The following is a 7,075-nucleotide window of genomic DNA, read 5'->3' as shown; positions in this document are numbered from 1 at the left end:
TCGATTCTTGATAAGCAATGCATATCGGATCATTTTGGAGTCATAAAATAACTACGTACTTTAATACGATAAACTTAGGATATATTAAATTCTGCTAGAGTGCTTTATGCATACAAAAGTGGATCTGATATACGTGCATTGATAAGTTATAGCTTCTCAAGTGACTTAACAATATTCGAATAAAAAAGAAAGGGTATTTGTCACTTTAATGTCGGACTAATGATCTTTGGATTAACGAGTCACACTTTACACTTAGTAAATATTGAAACAGGTCACTAAAGCCTGTGCACTTTAGAATCGGTACACTTTCAACCAGCTGCAGATCAAAAACGGTTTAACCTAGAAAATAATGTTGTAAGAAGCAAATGAAGCTTATTTATTGTATTTTGTAGGAAAAGTATGAAAAATTCAGTTTTTATTTCTTCAAGATAAAGTTTTGACCTGATTGTGAAATTCATGCCATTTTATTCTGCACAAACCAATGATCGTCAAAATTTCCAAATTTCACAGCTTACGGGCTGATATTTCCACAAGAAACTAAATTATATTCATCAAAGATAGGCTCAAAACAAGTTACGACATTGAACTCTTGACAAATATGGTTCACAAGACCATAATAAACTTATAGCCTTATTGTCCATTCACGCTATATTCAAAACATAATTTTACTCAAAGTAATTTTTTATGAAAAAATATTTGCTAGGATCGTTTTTTGGATCTTCAATTCCCCAATTCAAGTGGCCTAACTTGATTCATATTGAAACCTGGATTATTTTTGGAATTATTAGCAGTTTTCCCACACAAAAGTCGGAATTTAACAGTCATAAGGCTAACTCCTCATAATAAGCCTAAAATAAGATAGTTTTCATGGATGAAACACTGAAAACCATATAGATTATGAAACTATAGATGTGATTCTATGATCACAAATAAAAAACTTTTGAGTAGATTCAGTTTTATTTAAAGAATCGTTAGATATTTCAGGCCATCAAAACACATACAATGAATTTCGTCAGCAATAGTTAATACAGCTTTCGAGCCACGATAATTTATATTGTTCTTCATCAAACTATTGGATTTTTGTATACCAATACTATTCGTATAGTATCCTTCCCGTATGCGTATTTGCCGAACTAAATTTTTTGCGAAAACAACTTTTTTGACCTTAAATATCTATGCAAGCCTTTGATTTTCCATAAAACCCTTCAAAGGCTTACCATAGCTATATTGGAAATTTTAAAACAGTCATGGAATATTTTACCTCTCTTAATCAACAATAATAATACCAACAACTATTCTATACTGCGTAATTGGTGGGTTTGGTAATTATATATTCCTACTCAAATCTTGAATCTGACAATGATTGGTTTTTGCACAATGTGTGCAGAAAAAACTGGCACTATTTACGAATTCAGATCAATAGTTCATCTAAAAGTATAAAAACAGCTAATTTTAAATTTTTCCTACAAACTACAATAGATAAGCTTCAATTGCTTCTAACAAAACTTTTTTCCAAGTGACACCATTTTTGAGTGGCAGCCGGTTGAAAGTGTACCAATTCTAAAGTGCGCAGGCTTTATCAAGGTACAGGTATGTTCCGTTTTTATCAACACGGTCCGCGATTTTCAGTTGACAAAAACGGAATAGTGATAAAAACGGAATAATTTTCTTTGACAAAATATTTTGCAACATTTTTATACAAATTGGACGATTTCCTGTAGAACACATTCCAAAAGTAAAAATATGCAGTTTATAATGAAATTTAATCGTTTTTGATGTCTTTCAGCACATCTTGGTTGCACAGTTCAAATTACAGTTTTCTGAATGTGACGTCGACAACAGGTTTTCACCACCATCTTAACAGATTCCTATGAAAGTTTCAACTGGGATACTACTTGATAATTCATGGGCTACAACTCGTAGTGGTGAGTCTACGCCGAATGAAGCGTCCACTAGTCTCGGTCCTGGGCCAATCGCTTCCAGTTACCCTCAACGTTTAGAGCCCTTAGGTCCTCCTCAATTGCAAAAAGCCACCGTGTGCGCGGCCTACCACGAAGCTGACGGCCCCTATCTGGTTCTCTGCTGAATATGATTTAAGCTTGTCGTTCCTTCGGCATACGAGCTACGTGCCCAGCCCACCGCAGCCTGCCGTGTTTTATTCGCTTCACTAGGATACTTTTAGAAAATCTTCAGGAAAGTTTCTAAGCAATCACTTGTATTTTCTCCAGGATATTGGATTCTCCAAGAAGTTCCTCCAGAATTCATGTAGGTTACCTTGTACCATGCCGCTTGTTTATTTTTTGGAATTCGATAGGGGGTCCTCCATAAACGACGTAGCATTTTTTAGACGATTTTTGACACCGCCTCCCCCCTCGTAGCCTATTTTCCCATACCTATAACATGGCTCGTAGCATAATCAGCGGCTCCCCCCTCTCTCCTAAAATGCTACGTCATTTATGGACGGCCCCTAAGAATTTGTGGATAAAAGAGGTTATGATTTCTTCAGAAATTTCTTTTCGGATCAACCTAGATGTCTCTCTTTAAATTTCTCCTGGAGATTCTTTAAGGATCCCTTCAAAAATTCCACCAGGAATTGGAATTTATTAACCATACTTATGCATTATGTTGGGAACAGCTCGCTGACGTTGTGTACGTTGAATGGCCCTAATGCACAAGGTGGGCTAAGAAAATCATTCTGGGATTTAACCTAGGACTTCAATTCATCCAAGAGTTGCTTTGGAGATTCACCAAGATTTCACTTTTGAAAGATAGGAGTTTCTTCGTTTCTTTAAAATATCCTACGGGAATTCTTCCAAGACTGCTTTCTGAAATCCCTCCAGGATTTTTATGATATTTCTCCAAAGATTCTTTCTGGGATTCCTTCAACAGTTTTTTTTTCTAGAATTTCATCAGAAGTTCTATCTGGGATTCTTTTAAGATTTTCTTATGATATTTTTTTGACTTTGTTTTGGTAATTATTCGCAGTAGAAACATCTACACCTACTGGAACTTTCACAGATTTTTCAATACGATTCTATCTTTCAACTTTGTTATTTCCTCATGATTACTAGATGAACCAGCCTTGAGCTGAAAATCTCGTTAATAAAAATAATATTGCAATAATAATTATCCCCGATTTCTTATTGCGTTTCCTGGGAATCTCCTAAAATTTTAGTCTAGTAATCTTCCAGGAATTCTTACCTAAAATCCCCCAGAATTTTCGTCAAAGTTGATGTTCTGTACAGAAATCTCTGGGGAGTTATTCCTGAGGATCCTTCAGAAGTTCCTTGTGGAATCCTTGAGAAATTCCTTCTGGGAATCCCGAATAAATTCTTTCAAGAAATCATCCAATTGTTCCTCGAGGGATACTTTCAGAATTCATGGGATTTCTGTAGGATTTTTGGGAATCTTTTGTTTCTTCTTGGAGTCCTTCAGGAGTTGCTGGAGAAATCCCCAGATCGTTTTCCAAGATCCTAGACCCCTTTTTCATTGAGAAGCTTATTTCTGAAAGATTTAACTCCTAATTCACCTAAAGGAGCTTCTGAATTATTTCCTGATGATTTTTTAGAAGAAATCTATTAAGGAATCTGGAGGAATACAAGAATCGCTACTAGAAATTACTGAAGAAAATCAAAATTGCATTTTTGGAGCAAACGAAAGATAAAATTGTATAGTAATCTCCTGTTAGGTTAGCAAATATTGCTGTTTCGATCTTGAAAATTTGGACAGAATATCAAGGATGACAAGAGAGATCTCTGGTAGAAGTTTGAGCCCCGTCAGAAAGAAATAGCGACCAGGAGAGAAGCATTCAGCACATCGCATAATTTCAAGAAAACGTGTACAAAATCATGTGAAATTTATTTCACTTTAAAAAAAATTGTGGGGTAAAAATTCAGGCAAGGACAGGCAAAGAAAGCCCTAAACTGTTTATTTATCGAAGAACACTTGAAGTGGCAGGCCAAGTTCCAGTTGGTACGTAGAGCTGTAAAGGAGAAGAATAATAATATGAAGAAGAAGAAAGGAGAAGAAGGATCTTCAGAAGGAAGTTCTTGGAGGAATACTCAGATGGACATCCTGGAGCAATCTCTGGAAGGGCCATCAATTGTGCCCTAACATAATAGGCTAATGGAAAAAAATCGATTATCTATGGTGATTTTTTTTCCTTTTGCCGGATAATAAAATCCGTCTTTTGATGGTTTTATATGCACATTCCATCAATTCACGTGTTACCTCCTGTCAGATTTTCATTAATGAAATCGGTTTGGTTTTATTTTTGTATTGGACAATTGGTTTAATTTTTCTCATTTTCAAATGAGAAGTAAAATTATGCTTGAGAGAAAGCAAGAATTAACATTATTTATAGCTGATTTTGAAATGTGTTGAAAGCTACTGTGGCGTAAACATCTTCTATGTCATCATTGGTAGTAGTTTCAAATTCATTCATTGCATTCATGCATTGCCTCAAGATTAATGTTAAGCTTTAAAAAACTCGTGTTCGAGGGAACAAATTTGACAAAAATTTTAGTGTTGACAAAAACGGAATGAAATGTTGACGAAATCGGATAGTGACAAAAACGGATAGTGATAAAAACGGATAGTGACAAAAACGGAACATACCTGTATTCTAACTTACCTTAGTATTTGTTGAAATGTACTTCTGAAGTTTAAAATGACGAAGCGTGATTAATGCTGGCTGTTTTCTTTCTCGTAACTTTTACGGCACTACATCCGCAGTCAAACATCAGTGTTGCGTATACCAGTGTACCGCCGCACCTACTTCTGAACCTCAGCGATCGCATACCTGCTAACAACCATACCTTGTCCGACGGAGTGAAGGTGACTGCGGGATGGCAGAACCCGAGCAGAAGAAAATATCAACAGCATAATAAAGCATGTTATTTTGGCCTAATACCTGTATAATGGAATCAGTATTTTTTATGTTATTAGCATAACATATTATGTTATAAACTTGTCTGTCATAAGCGGCAAAATAACAAATATCATAACAACAAAATGTTCCAGTAAGACTAATTCAATAACATGTTTTGTTAGATCAATTACAACTTAATAACAGGAAATTTGTGAACTTGTTACTGTTGTTTTATTCTTCTTCACATATTTGTATATTCTCTATAGCAGAATGTGATTCTGTTGTTATCAATTTGCTATTCTTCTCTGCTCGGGAAGATTCTGACAGCAGTCGCTTTACGTCATCGAGAAAAGAGAGATTGAAAAGATTGATTCAGAGTTCACGTGTCCACAGTTAGAAGGAACATTTTTCTCACATAGTTTGTTCGTAAAATCTCTTTAAACTAGTTGGTTTGAATCTATTTGCTATTGTGTTAAAACTTATTCTAATTCTATACGTGGTAAGAAATGCTATAATACAGTTGGAACTTAAAAAGTAAAGAAATATGCACAATTATAGGTTAGTGATCAGTGCGGTCTAAATCTACAGTTAGTTGTTCCTCTGATAAACACTTTCTGATATAAGGTGAATATTTGAAATCTACGTAACTAAAGCATTCGATTGATTAGTGAACTTATTTATTAGAATTTCGCCCGAAAACGCTGGCATCGCGGTCGATCAAACAGATACGAAGTCACAGGAGACGTACAAACGTGAGTTAAATAACCTCAATCGTAAGCAGAAAATTTATTATGTATTATCTCGTAGGAAAATTTTAATCGTTTCGCGAATAAACACTTCGATTAAAATTTTGGAAAGTGTTTCCTTCGTTGCATCCGCAACAATCAGCTCCTTCAATGTTATTACATATTAAAATGCATTACAGTGTATCAAACAATTGTCCGTACAGGAACTTTTTGGTCAAAATAATTTTTCATTCAAATGTTAACAACTTTTTTATACGTCAACCAGCTGAAATTTTGAACAATCATAAATCATATATTAAAGCTCCATTGGTAAAATATTGAGCGAGTTCAAATAAGTTTTCTGAAAGTTATAGAACTTTTGGAAAAACTAATAAGATTGTTGAACACATTTTTAAAACATTATATCTCAGTATGTACTCGATGAAACTTTTTCAATTTTTTGTGTGTTACAGCTGATACCTAAGGTTTTTATATGCAGCTACTTTTGAGGTTTTATATTTACTACAAAAAATATGAAAAATGTGCTTATGTAGTTGACGATGTTAAAAAATTTACCATATTTTGCACATATAATCTGCCAAACGTTTTCCACCAATAAAAGTGCAATAACTGAACGAAAAATACATAGGACCTTCTCTTCATATGTAGTTTGGTAAGTCCTAATATTACATAAGGAGAGTTTAAAAACATTAAAAACATTTTGCACTTTTATTGATCAAAATAAGGAGTGTATCGTAAAGTAGTTGAAAATGTTTACAATAGCCTCAAAAATAGTTTAATACAACTTTTAAGTAATTTTATTTTTGGCGATACTGTATAAATCCTTGAAAAAGAAATGGCTTTAATGATTTTCTAAAAATGTTCTTTTAACTGGGTTTTTAACCTAGATTACTGAACACATGTTTTTAAATTTTTACACACCTTCTTAAAAATTGAAATTGCGAAAAAAGTTCGATAATGTTCCAAAATTGTTAACTTTTTTGTGCAAATATAGTAAGCTTCTGAATCCTCATGATATTGGCAAATTATTTTTTTCAAGAAAAATCTCCACTGCATTTAAGTACAATTCTTAAAAACGAAAAAAGGCCATTTTTGAGGAACCCCTTTTTTATATGCTCCTCCAAATCATGTTTACGCAAATAAAAAATACATAAAATGAAAAATTCGCATTTATTTTCAAATAGGGTATGTTTTTTATTTTATGGACGAGTAAGTTAGAGCAAAAAATGGAAATATATAACCTTTTAAGATATTAAAAGCAGAGCTTCAAAGTTTAACCAAAAAATATACGTTTTTTGGAATGGACCATTTTGTAGATATAGGAGATTTTTCTATCGAAAATATGAATTTTGAAAGTCGGTGTTGAATGATATGTTATGTGTACATAACCGTTAACAAGCATCAATATTTTCCAGATTTTTTATCGTACAAATTTTATTCACTACACATTTTTAAAATG

Source organism: Aedes albopictus, chromosome 3 (genome assembly GCF_035046485.1).
Source record: "Aedes albopictus strain Foshan chromosome 3, AalbF5, whole genome shotgun sequence".
Taxonomy (NCBI): Eukaryota; Metazoa; Arthropoda; class Insecta; order Diptera; family Culicidae; genus Aedes; species Aedes albopictus.
This window is presented reverse-complemented; position numbering follows the sequence as displayed.